The 14,329-nt window shown below is 38.8% G+C and overlaps 1 protein-coding gene and 1 pseudogene across 2 annotated transcripts in view; one reads left to right on the forward strand and one right to left on the reverse strand.

Moving 5' to 3' along the window:
• Positions 1 to 14,329, forward strand: part of LOC146464313 (uncharacterized) — a 205,964-nt gene that overhangs the window by 41,089 nt on the left and 150,546 nt on the right. The window lies entirely within an intron of this gene.
• LOC146464315 (uncharacterized protein KIAA1958-like) lies at positions 8,544 to 10,397 on the reverse strand (annotated as a pseudogene). Its single transcript, XR_014868521.1, has 2 exons — positions 10,307 to 10,397; positions 8,544 to 10,170 (listed from the first exon to the last, which is right to left on the reverse strand). The product of XR_014868521.1 is annotated as an uncharacterized protein KIAA1958-like (transcript).

Below are 14,329 nucleotides of genomic sequence, written 5' to 3' on the forward strand. Positions count from 1 at the left end.
ACCGAGGATAAATAATAAACATTTTTTTCTTTTTTTTTTAAACCCTCGGTAAAAGATCAATTCTCATACCCTGTATGCTGGATGATTCATTTATCATGAGCGGGAAAATGAACATTAATTTGACCAAAATGCATTTGTGATAAGAATAGTTTCACAACCTTTCAAACAACCAGTGTCGATAATTAGACACCATACTTGTCATCTGCTTTTTTGCTCTAGGGCTTTTTCGCTTTTAAATCTCATTTTAGGTTGGGACGTCTGGCACTGAAAGACCTTAATTAAAGACGGATATGTTTAGTTCGATAACGCGTAACTGAACTATAGCTACCTGAATCGCCGTATTAAATAGCTAGGTAGCTAGCTCAGCAGCTCAACAGTGACTTGCGTACTCGTCGCTCGACGAAAATGTAAGGTGAGAAAAAGTAGAACATATTTTTCCCACGAGTTGTACAAATTGTAACCGTCAAAGAGTCTGATAAAATGACCGAGTTTAAATTTAAAATTTCTCACATAATAGTTCTGGCCTTGGACTGATGTTATTTCTCCAGTCTGGTGTTGCTTTTTGTCTAGGCTACTCGCTGCCACGTTCTTTTTGTCAACTAGAAATTTAATTTACTCTTAGTTCCTTGAATGGGAAACTTCATCGATTTCTTCACTGTCACTACCTAACCAGCGATCAGACATGTTCTATCCCAGGCGTATATTTTCTAATCCTCGATCTGTTGTTTGGTTGTTTAATAGTCCGCAACATCGAAAACACTGCTGCTCTTATAAAATTGGCGCGAAAACAGGTTGCGCTCTTCAGTTATTTTATTCCTCGCGTAAATAGTATTTCCCATAATTATGCCATTCCGCACGCCATTCCACATACCATTCCGCAAACTCTTTCTGCATTTTACCCTCACCGTACAATCTGTCAGATATGTCAACAACTGTAAATTGCGGTGATGTATATTATATTTTGTTCTAATTTATTCTGTTCTGCGCCAAAACAACAATGGAACACGTTCAAATCCTGATCGTTATTGCCTGTATTTTGCTTTTACATCAAGCTCAAATTGAGGCAGAAATACTGCTTATGTTGTGCTTAATATTGAGACGTCTAATTCTTCGAAATCAAGTGACCTTGCTTGCGAGTGAACACTGTAGACAACAGAGACGTCGAGGACTCGATCGATTTTGTCGTAGAAGACCGATTTTCTAATATGACCGCCACTTTGGTTTCGATTCCACTGTTAAGCATCCTTGTACTTATCCAGCAGGTTCTTTTTTTTTACGCTGACACTTGTGAACTGGTTTTTTCGTACCAAAGTTCAGCTCCAACTCTTCAGCGTTCGCGTTGTCTTCTGCTATAATTCGAATTCCCGGTCCGGAAAAAAATAATTTAACCGTAAGGGCGATCGAGATTCTGATGCTCAGCACGCCGGAGAGTCCGTGGAAATACAAACGTTTTTGACAAACAAAAATATGACCCAAATGCGGCAAAAACAGGCACCAGAAACTCGAGTAAACCCGAGCCTGTGAACTTTTGAGTTGACGAAGTTCAGAAATAATTTGAAAATAATTTTGAATCATTTTTCGACCCTCGACCCTCGACCCTCGACTAGTTACCCTCGACCCTCGACCCTCGACCAAAAGGCAAACTCCTCCAAATTCTACTAAGAAATGTATGGAACGCCGGACGTGTGTCCGGCGTTCCATACATTTCTTAGTAAATTTTTAAGTTTTTGAATGGCTGTATCTCGCCTAATATTAGCTTGATTAACACCAAACTTGAGGATGTTGTAAAGTTCGATGTTCTCTTTCCGGCTATGTGGTTGTTGAGTCCCATATCCTATAATACACAGACTTGTACCCAGACCCCCACGGTATGAAATCAGCCAATGGCTTGTTCTTTTTGGGTTGCTCGCGTCATCAAAAACACTTCACGACGGAAACCCTTTAAATTCAAGTGACCGGAAGTGCGTTTTTTGCTCCGAGTGCCATATAATAAACTACTTACTAACCTAGCTTGCTCGAGCCGTACTGGGGAATATTGGCCCTCGGTCGTTTATATGTACGAACCTCGCTGCGCTCGGTCCGTACTGCTTCGACCTCAGGCCAATATCGCGATCCTGGGGGATCTTCCCATTGCGCTGAGACGTCAATATAAAGTTCTATTTTTTTCTGAAGCATCTCAAGAAATTTGCTCAAGAAATTTGCTGTAGCAGATTTTTGGATCATTATACCCGTCTATATTGAACCAACCAATCATGGGGTCGAATGATCTCAATGAACAATGCTTCCATCACCTCAGCTTCATCAGCATAAATATCGGTGCGAATTCTAAAATCAAAATTGTCTGATATATACAAACCGACACCTCCACCCGATCTAACAGGGCGATTTTTGTAAACAAAGTTATAACCATCAATTTCGACTCCAACTGGTGAATCCATTAACCAAGTTTCAGTTATCCCAACAACGGAGAATTTTATATCTAGAGAGGTTAGAAGGGTCGATAGTTCATCAACCTTATTTTGAAGGCTTCGAATATTTAAATGGAACAGTGAAAGATGGTTTGATTGTTCACAACTAGTCATGATTTCTTTTTGAAGAGTATCGTTAAATTTATCTTCTACATAATAAGAACACCCGCCGTCAATATTAAAATGTATGTCAGGGTCTAGATCATCCGACCGAATTAAGAACCGCTCAAAATCGGAACTCAAAGGATTGATAAATAGGTTAGATAGTCTCTCGGGATCGAAATGAACAGGTCCATTTCTGAATTCATAAATCACCGCAGCAAATTCACTGTCATCTAAGTGACTAAACGGTAAAGTAGTAAGCGACATTATCGTTATTTAGTAAATAAACTTAGCTGGGCTCTGCATTACGTCTTTCCTTTATAACAAGTCTGTCCAACACGAAGTATGCCATCTTCCCGGCTCTCTTTGCCGCATTCAGCTCATCAAGCTGCCCTTTCCGCTTTTCAATGGTCTCATTTGCGAGATCTTCATTCACAAATATACCAGATGGTTTTATCCTTCGGGCGGCTCTAAGAATATCATCCTTCTGTCTCCAGTCGCGCAGACGACACACAATGGTTCTTGGTCGTCTGTTGATACCATCAGCAGCACCCGATCTTGGTCTTGCTCCGGTGCGATGCGCTCGCTCGATCATCGGCTCAAAGCTCAGGTTTAGTTTCTCCTGTAGAACTTCCTTCACCTTTGTTTCAGTATTCAACCAGGTCTCGTTGTGTTGTTCGGGAATTCCATCGATGCGGACATTGTTTCTACGGCTTTGGTTCTCAAGGTATACCAACTTTACTTCGTGTTTATGTAAACCTCTTTGGATGTCATCAAGTTCTTCTTCCATGTCGTCTATGCTATAGAGAATTAAACAAATTGTCAACCTGGTTTGCAGCAAACCGGCTCTCCTTGAATTTAGCCAAGACTAATTTTATGGTATTCAAGCCCTGGCAAAAGAAGCAATCCTTTGAATTTCAAGTTTTCATAAATGAGCAGCCTATCCTTCGTGTTTCTGAGACCATGTTCTTGGGTGTTTTACTAGATGACAATTTGACCTGGAAATCTCATATATCCTTAACAGCAAATAAATTATCCAAATCTATAGGTATTATTCATAAATCTAGGTTTTTTCTCTCTACTCACTCCCTTCGTACTTTATACAACTCTATGATCCTTCCATATTTATATTATTGCAATTTAGCTTGGGCTGGTACCTATAAGTCAAACCTTCAAAGAATTGTAACCTTACAGAAACGTGCGTTAAGAATAGTAAGCAATTCCACATACATTGCCCATACTGGCCCTATCTTTAAGGAACTTAAACTCTTAAAATTTCATGATATCCATTCGTTTCAATTAGGCTTTTTTATGTTTTCATTCAAGAACTCTACACTCCCTTCCAAATTCAATAACTTTTTTTTACTGAATAGTCAAATCCATAATTATAATACTAGGAATGCTCAGTCCTTCCGCTTGCCACTGTGCAGAACGAACACCAGGAAGTTTTCAATTTACTTTCAAGGTCCAAACTTTTATAATTCGCTAACTTCTGACATAACTAGTTCTCCCTCCTCCGCTTCTTTTAAAAGAAAGCTTAAAGAATTTCTTCTTTCTAGGTATTAACTTCTGTAAGGCTGTAATTCTTAACTAACTAACTTACTTAATATGTGTATGTGTACGTGTGCGCGGTCAAAGTTAATTTACCATAAGTCCATATTGTAATTCTAATATAAGATTAGTTAAGTGAGGAAGCCTGACTTGTTATAAGCCTCGTGGTTTCTTTCAGGTTTCCTCGCCATTTATTTTCTTTCTTCAATTTTTTTCTTCATTTTTTCTTCCCATCTGTAAATGTTGTGTATATGGCGAAATAAATATTGTATTGTATTGTATTGTATCTCCGCGGGCCGGAATCTCAAATCCTCGAATCTGATTGGCTGATCGCGCGCTCGTAACCGGTCCAGCTTTTTACGATACGGACCACGGTCCGGATTTTTATCCGCGCTATTCGCGGCAAATTGAAATAGTTGCGAAAGTTTACAAACAAAGGCCATAGTTACACGTAAACAACTTTCCGTGGAAATATGTAAGGAAAATATAAATTCTGAAGAAAATGGATTCAGACGAGAGTGTACACAGCGGAAGTGAATTTTACTACCCAGAAGAAGAATTTGGCGAAGACACTGTTCCTCAGTTGGAGAGACAAGAACCTTGGAAAACGTTCCTCCTAACGAGCTCAACATTCTCCCAATTAGCCGTCAATATAAAGTCGTATTGCCGTCTCAAAATCGAATTTAGTTTATAATATTCCCCAGTACGGCCCTTGCGCTCGGTTAGTAAGAGGTTCGTATTGTGTAAAATATAATCACATCCAACGTATTTTACTATTAGTCTATATTTATTGCCAGGGCCTATAATGATATCAGTTCTTACTTTTGCCAAAAACTGAACGAAAAAACCTATTGTAAATAAAGGCATCTAACTGGATGAAGGCTGACCAATCGTTGATTTGAAACGGGCCATAATTTTAACAAAAAGCACTGAATGAAGACAATTCTAGTCAGAAATTACTGCAAACAGATACGCCGTCGAAAGTAGTGTCTTTGTTAATGATTCCCCATAAAGAGGAGAAAATTTTTCTGTAAGGAAATGAAATGTAAGGGAAATGCAATTTGTGGTAAGGACATTACATTGTCATTTCCTTACTTGTAAGGAAATGACAAAATTGAGGTAAGGAAATAACACTTTTTTGTAAGGAAATTACATTGTCATTTCCTTACTGTAAGGAAATGACAATTTTTTTTGTAAGGAAATGACATTGTTATTTTCTTACTGTAAGGAAATGACACTTTTTGTAAGGAAATGACAAAAAGTAAGGAAATGACAGTAAGGAAATGACGGAGGAACATCATCATTATCATTATCATTATCATTATCATTATCATTATCATTATCATTAACATTATTATTATTATTATTATTATTATTATTATTATTTATTATTTATTTATTTTTTATATTTTTTTTAAGTTGTTCTTTACCCGGGCTACTTTAACAATTACGAGGTGTTGCATTGCTAGTAATTACTCCCGGGTATTGCGCGGTTGTGACATTAATAAGTTGTGTGTCAGTGTGCTCATTGTGGTTTGCATTTTGTGAAGAGAAATGAGATAAATTGTGTAGTGTAAGTCACCGAGAAGTAACACTTAACCTTATTAGCCCGACTTCCTGGAACTCTCTAGATTACTATTCTTAATATATTTTAAAAGTATTGAAGTCAAAACTGCGTTAATTGACATCTCTCGCTGTAATAGTTTTTCACAGACTTAAACATTGTTCTCTCCTAGTACGAATTCAGTGTCAGGTAAACTAAAAGTCCTGTTTTCAACTGTTTCCTCGCGAAACATACCACAGATTAAACATGGCCTAGTTGGTTTTCAGAAACAACGATAGATTGCTTAAGTCCGGTCAACCTGTGTCGATAGGTTTTGACCTTCAGTTAAGCTCTCGCCAGAAATTGCATGGAAATAACTAGTTTACCTTTTTTTCATAATTTTTGGTTTAATTCCGCCCCGTTACAAGCACGTACAGTATTTATAATTAAGGCTTCGGTGTTGAAAGCATGTTCCTTTGTAATTTATGGAAATAGGCGTTGTGTTGTGTTGGATAGATGATAACCATTATTTGTTGACGCCTAAGGGATCCTTCCCAACGACTTTTTTTACTTAGATTTTAATCCCTTTTCATTGTGGCAATGAATGAATTTCTTATATACCGCACATATATCACTAAGTCTCATGGCGGTTTACAATTATATTGGGTGAGATCGGACGTCGCCATGTGAATGTGATTTGAATCGACAGAAATGCCATTTGTAATTTTCATAATGCCCCCGTTGCATTATTTTGACGGAGCACTTCAGTAGTATAGTGGAATTTTGTGAAGAAAAATATCTCGCCAATGTTGCAGTGCATGTACATTAAGCATAGCTTTGCGCGAAACGCTTTGTGCAGCATCAGCATATTACGTTAGATTTTATCTAAGTTGTTTGAAGTGTTAGTTTAACAGCAACAAACTATCAGCTCTCTACCACTCAATGTTGCTGTAAGTCTTACAGAGTGAACAAATAAACGAAGACACGAGAACCAGAAGACTAAACGTTCCTTCCTTCTTCTGTTACATCATGACATTTGGTGTAGCTCAATTTTTAAATTGTTTGTAACATAGAGGGCATAGAGGTACACCTGGCGCCAACGGCAATCCGACATACACTGCAGTCTGGGCTTTTTTCTAGTAAGCCAAACATCCATTTGCAATATTACTGAGACAGACATTATCCGAGGGTTCAAAACTGATCATTCCATGAGTACTCTAAGTTTATCTTTATACTCAAACCCCAGAGGAAACGGCTTTTGGAAGCTGAATACTTCTTTACTATCAGAAACCAGCTACCTAGATAAAGTCAAGGCGAGAATAAAAAATACTTATGAAAATGAAAATGATGAGACGGTAAACCCTATCTTACTTTGGGAAATGGTAAAACTGAAAGTGTGAAAGAATTCAAATTCTTACGCGGCATCAAAAAAATCAGAAAAAATTAACAGAGAAGAGGATCTAGTAAAGTCAAGCGCGATATTAGAAAAACAACTTGACAAGGGAAACAGCAGAGAACTTCCAGGCCAGAATGTTATAGGAAAGACTTAACACCCTAAAAAGGGACCTCGAAAAAATAATTGAATATCGGACCAAAGGTTCAATCCTTCGTTCAATGTCTTAATGGTATAATGAAGGGGAAAAGAATGCCAATTTTTTTCTGAACCTTGAAAGTCGACATTTTAAACAAGGAACAATAAGTCAATTGGAAATTAACGACACTGGCTTTGTCACTTCCGACGCAGCAATTTTATTCGAATGTGAATCTTTCTATAAGAGTCTTTATACTTCCAAGGAAGATAACGGCCCCCAGTCAACTTTCTTTCAACAAGTTAATGAAATTTTGTTGGGGCTCCTGGAACAAGAGAGCTGCGAAGGACATTTGCACTGTCTGAAAAAGAATGTGCTGAAGCTGCAAAAATCATGGATTCGGGCAAGACGCCTAGTTCAGACCAGTGTCTCCCAGCCGAATTTTATAAACCCTGTCTGATCGTTGTTAATAAGTCTTGGGAAAACTGAAATATTGTATTATAGAGAGACAGCCAGATTCTAAAGCGCAAATAATTGCGGAGATCAAGAGGGGGGTGATATCTTTTCAGAAAACTTTAAAAAAGTCGGCTGGGAGACACTGGTCTGAACTCATTAGAGTGGTCTTTCATCTACGAAAGCATGCGCTTCTTTGGCTTTGGTCCATCAATCATTAAGTGGATAAAGGCTCTTTACTGTAAAACGGAAAGCTGCGTCCTGAATAACGGCTGGTCCAGTAATTTCTTTCAGATCCAAAGAGGAGTTAGACAAGCTTGTCCCCTGTCTCCTTATTTATTTATCCTTTCAGCGGAAGTGTTGGCCAAGGCAATTTAAATTTTTACAAAGACGTCTAGCAACCGATGACTTTTTATATAAAATTGGGCTCAGGAGGGCAAATGATAATTGCACTTTCTGTCGAGAAGATCCAGGGTCATTAATGCATCTCTCCTGGACATGCCACGAAACATCTAATTTTTGGAAAAGAGTATCAGAATGGCTGCAAAGTATTAAACTAATGCCCAAACGTCCACCCTATTAAACATTGCAGCTTTTGGTCTGTAGCCGGAAACATCAAAATTTACACTTCCTTCTTTTAGCTCGACGTCATATCTGGCTAGCCAAATCTAAAGGAACGTCCCCTAACTTTGACCATTATCTACGCTTTCTGAAATCAAGACTCGAGTTGGAAACAAAAAGCGGCGATATGGAAAAATGGGAACCTCTTGTAGAATATATATCTACTTAACAATTAGATTATGAGCTCGAGATTTCTATCGCGTGTTAGTATAAATCTACTATAGTGTTCTATCACGAATGCCGTTCTCTGATTGGCTACGCTACTCGCTATCTATTTAACAATTAGATTATGAGCTCGAAATTTCTATCGCGTGATAGTTGATGAGGGCGAAGCCCGAATCAACTATCACGCATAGAAATTGAGAGCGAATAATCTAATTGTTTTAGTATAAATCTACTAGTCGTTCAAAACTTGACAACAAGACAGGTTCACGTGTTTACTGAATTGTAATATAAATATGTCACACCATGCGCGGATAATTGACAACTGCACGACATTGCATTGGTTTCTGTGTGTGCGCCTTTGCATTTCATTCAAGATTTTATAAACTGTCATGCGCTCGAAACTGAAACATGGAGCGGAGTTTTTATTGTAAAATGACAAGCAAAGATAATCTGATATGCTGACGTAAATGTTCTCTTTGGAAACCACCTTTTTAATCTACAAAACGTAAATGAGTAGAAAGTTATGGAAAGTTGAAAGTTGAACACAGTTTAGCGAAAAAAGTTGTTGTTTACAATGGAGACCGTGCAACCATGGAAGCTGAACGACTGTGGAAGATGGGCGTTTGACTGCTGATAACTGACTTGGGATTCAACGGCAGAAGAAGAGCTGGATGGTTTATTCTTGTTCTGAATTTGGAGCAGAACATTGGAGCGATTCTGAATAGCTAGTGGCTGGTGTGATGGCTCTTCTCCGGATACGAATCCACTCAAAATGTTTGACATGTTCTCCTTCTGGTGGAAGGATGCCCTTGCGTTGTACGATTCAATCGAGCTGTCTGATTTGTGGCCTGTCACTGCCTTGATGTGTCTTGCCTCAACATTGCTATCTGACAACACGGTCACTGCTGTAGCTCTCACACAGTGGTTGGTGAGATGTGGAGTAATTCCAGCTGCTTACTCATGGTTTTCATCATATTGGCGAGTGTGGATTCACCGACTGGTGAATTACAATACCACACGGTTTCATTCTCAGGATTGAATTTCCCTGACAGTTCCCTCGGTCGCTGGAACAGGCAATCCAATTTGGGATTGAGATGCTTAATGAAATTCTCAATTGTTTTCACTGGGCAGCGACTGGAATTGATTGCTTCAAACATCTTTCCGTCGGATTCGTCCGTAGAATCGTTGAGTCCCCCTTGGTGGTTTTTGGTGGACATCAGAGCATCCCTTCGGAACTCATAGTACCGTCTTCCTTTGGGTGTAGACTGCAAAACCAGCATCTCTTTGGTAAGTTTTCGTTGATTTTCTCGTCCTCGTTTTCCAAAATAAAGGGTCAAGTAAAACCAAGCCGTTCGCAGTAGTTGCGAGGGATCTTTTGTGTTGGCATCGCCAAGCTGACCGCTTGCGAACAATTCTTGCATTTGTTCGCTGGTTATTGGGTTTTTATACACCACAGGACCTACTTTCCCTTCTTTCATTACGTTTTTGCAAATAGCGTTGAGTGTTTGGTTGGCCTTTGCAAATTCGGAATCACCGATAATTGACCAGGGCTTGTTGTGAGGCGGCTGCTTTAAATGCCGGTCAATGGCAGCGCGAATCGCTCGCAAGGAAGAAACTTTAAATTCGCTTCCATTTTTTTGCCTTACTGATGCATAAAAAACTTGCAAACATTTGTTCAGCTCTTCTTTTGACTGCTCTTCGATAGGTACGGTGAATTTCTGTTGGCTTGCGAACCATTCTAAAATTTATTTTGCGAAAAAATGTGTCAGTATAAGACGCAACTTTGAATGTTTTCAAAATTATAAAATTGCCAACTTTTAAAAGCGAAATGAAGGATAAAATTATTTAACTCTTGTTTCAACTCCTTTTCTTACCGTGAAAAATCTTCATTCCATATTTGGTTGCAATTTTTGTTTTTTCTGGAATTGCCTCGACTAGTAAATTACCCAAATCCTCTTCACAGACACTTCGAAAACGCGAAGACGCGGACGCCATTTTGTTGACGATCGTACAGTTTTAAGCTACTCACTCTACTCGCTATCTATCACAGATTAGTATAAATCTACTAGTGTTCTATCACGAATGCCGTTCTCTGATTGGCTACGCTACTCGCTATCTATTCTGTGGTAGATAGTGAGTAGCGATTTTCAACAAAATGGCGCCCGCTTCTTCGCGTTTTCGAAGTGTCTGCGATGAGGAAATAGATAATTTACTTGTTTAGTTTTGAACGACTAGTAGATTTTATACTAAAACAATTAGATTATTCGCTCTCGATTTCTATGCGTGATAGTTGATTCGGGCTTCGCCCTCATCAACTATCACGCGATAGAAATCTCGAGCTCATAATCTAATTGTTAAATAGATAGTGAGTAGCGTAGCCAATAAGAGAGCAGCATTCGTGATAGAACGCTAGCAGATTTATACTAATCTGTGATAGATAGTGAGTAGCGAATTTTAACAAAATGGCGACCGCTTCTTCGCGTTTTCTAAGTGTCTGCAATGAGGAAATAGATAATTTACTTGTTTAGTTTTGAACGACTAGTAGATTTATACTAAAACAATTAAATTAATTGTTAAATCGCCCTCATCAACTATCACGCATAGAAATCGAAAGCGAATAATTTGTTTTCTTTTTTTTCTTTTCATTGTAACTTGTTAGATCTATTATTGTAAGGTGTTGTAAATGCTATTAGTGTCAACATTGTAAGTATAGTATTGTAAGTATAATTAGCTTCGTCAGCTCTGTAAGTAGTTATTTCCAAGTAGTATCTAATTGTAATCATATATTCTGTGTTCTGCAAGGCAATAAAATTATTAAAAAACAAACGGAGGGCAAAATTACTGAATGCTGATAGGTCGAAACAAAGGGCACTTTTTCTTAATTTTCTTTTCACCGAGTGCAACATTACTCACTCCTGATGGTCGAGCGGCGAAAATACTTGCTCCTGATTGGCGAGGCACGTCATTTCTACATTTAGTTGGTTTCTTCGTCTTGTGCCGCAGCAACAACAAATTCTTTCAGGTTCTTTGGAGTTTGACTTTTTACGCCGGATTGTTTGTGCCAAAAATACTTTGAAGTCAAGTGCCACAGCTATAAAGGAAAAATAAACACTTTGAACTTTCCTTTCTTACAAGGCGCAGCAAAAGATTATTTGTGTCAAAAGCTAAAAAGTTGATCGGATTTCATTTATTTGGTTGAAAAACTGACATCATTCATGGCCGCGACCAAGTGTTTTCACCTCGCTACGGCTTCTTCCAACGAACGATAACCGAACGATAATAACAGTGCCCTTTTGATGGGAGGAAGGAGCAGGTCAAATTCAGTAGAAGAAATTACTCTGCAAGTTTCTTCTTTGGACCCACCGTTTGCTATTTTTATCGATCTCTGTTCGTGTGATTTTCAAGCGGTGGAAAGCTTCACAGTGCAGGTGAATCAATTAATTGATGCCTAACATTTGGTTTAATGGTTGTTAGTTTGCTCATGAATTAAACTTGTATTTTCTCTTACAATAATAGGTATATAACAATCAACTTTTTACGTTTTGTCTGTTTTGTACGCTAAGAAACAGGTGAATTGTTTGTTTATTTTGCTTACGGGTGAGTTGTTTTACGCCCGGACGGGGCTGACTGTTTTACGAAGTGCCTCGATAGTTTCAAGAGAATTTTGCCCTCTATAGTATAACAGTCCGGCACAGTTATCAAATTTGATAACCGCGTGACGTCACAACATAGCGCCAGCTCAGGGCTCGGTGAGTTTTCGGAGAGCGTTCAACTGTTTCGATAATTTTTCGGTTGTGTTCGCGTTCCATACCCACAATTCCAGGCGTGAACATCGATAGAACAATAAACTTCAAGGCCCTGCAAAAGTGGTGACCATCGGGAAAGATCTTCCCTTGCGATTTGAAGAGGTGGTACGAAATGACAGTCCCTTTCAGGTATGTTTATTGTCTTTGCCATCAATTTTAAGGTAGTTGTAGATTTTTGTGGTACACGAAGAAAAAATGCCGCGGTCTTCATTAGTATATCATTCGATTCAACACTTATTTGTCGGAGGGCATGAAGAATTGTAAGAGGGCACTATGATATTTTGATTTGCGGTCTGATTCCGCTACTGACAGCCATTGTTATTACTCTTGCTTCAAGGATGACTAGAAATGAAGGCAGCATTATGGGTTTCCACCAAGAGAAAATAACTACTTAACCTTTGGAAACAGGGTTCAGAGGGATCCTTTTTAACTTACAATGCGAGTTGCCCTCGGTGGAAGAAACACCGGAGGAATTGTCGAACATTGTCTTGATGTCCAAGAGCGCCAAGAAAGCGTGTACGTTGAGAGATGTTGTTGGCAAGCAAATAGGCCGAGTATAATTACTTTCTTAATAGAGAAAAAAAGGAGCTCATGGAATACGGGAAAGTCTAGTGATGAAGGGTAGGATTCAAAATTAAGTTATCCAGGAACGATTTTGATAAACAACTCAGTCGAAAACTATCGAACGCTTTGTTCCGGAAATGCCTCCTTGGCAATTACATGTCTTTGTCTAGCATCGTTACTAATATGACCGGATATGAACGGAAATAATTCGTATTTTTCTAGGTAGTACATTTAAGCTTACATTTACATGACTGTAATATTTTTTATTTCTGTTCTCGTCGTTAGAAAATAACCAGCTAGCCGACCGAGTAACCACAGAGAGTGATTTCAGAGCTCTGTGATAAAGGTGACATGCCGGATGTTAAGGTATGCCTTCACAGTGCGATTTTACGATTTTCCCAAATTGTAATTATCCTTTACAAATTTATGCTTGGTGTTTTAATCCCGTGTAATGCCAGACTCATAACAGTTCGAGCTTTGAGCCACAGCAAACAATCTCAATACGCCCTTTCAAGAACAATTTAAACGAAACTTGTCCGTTGCACTTCTATTGCAGTACGTCGCTTCAATTATCTAGGACAGACCGCGACTCTACACACGTCGCTGCTCAATCGAATCATCGCCCTTCTGCACTTTCGAAATCCCTGGTACAAGAAAAAAAAATTTATTTGAAGTCCCATTTTTAAAGTTAGTTAAAACGCAAAATTTCTTCATTCATACAGATTGACGAAGGACAAGAAGGAGAGGAGCAAAGCAACAAGAAGTTCAAATCATGTTAATGTTTATGCAATAAACAAACATCTTTGATGGAAGTTATTTTCTTGGGATTGGTGTTTCTTTTTGGTCGGCTATCGCTCAGGAATTCTGTGCTTCAGCCAAAGCCGCTCGAGGTTTCCTCGGTCCACCACGACGCTATGAGGCTCAAAATGAGCTTTGTCAGTTAATTATGGACAAAGATTGTACCGTATTTTCCTGATGTCAGGACATCCTATTCTAAACCTTTCCTTGTGTACAATTCACTCTGCGACCGAAATCGAATGTTGAATTAGAGCCCCATCAAAATGCTTTCACATTGAAAGAAGATGGTTGCTATCATAACATGTCACGTGAACTGTAACTTGCGGTTTGATTGGCTAATAGTTTGTTTTGGTCCCGGTTATCAAATCACAGGGGGCCCACACAAACTATGTGACCGTTTGTATTTTGAATTTATAAAGGCAATGTATGGGAATATCGAAAATCCTCGTATTATCGTACTAGATTGCGATAGATATTCTCATTTAACATCAAAATAAACGTATTTTTACCTTAAATGTTGTGTGTTGTCGTTCCTGAGGTTGAAGACGGCGATTTTAGCCATTTGAAGGGTTCGGCGTTGAACGTTCACTCGAGCGTAATAGAAGAGAGACGCTGGAACGCTCCGGCGCTGGAACCCTTTCAAAACAAGTTTTCCTCCCTTGTCTCTCTTCTATTACGCTCGAGTGAACGTTCAACGCCGAACCCTTCAAATGGCTAAAATCGCCGTCT

The sequence above is a fragment of the Pavona decussata genome, unplaced genomic scaffold, assembly GCF_977016875.1.
Source record: "Pavona decussata unplaced genomic scaffold, jaPavDecu1.1 SCAFFOLD_165, whole genome shotgun sequence".
NCBI lineage: Eukaryota > Metazoa > Cnidaria > Anthozoa > Scleractinia > Agariciidae > Pavona > Pavona decussata.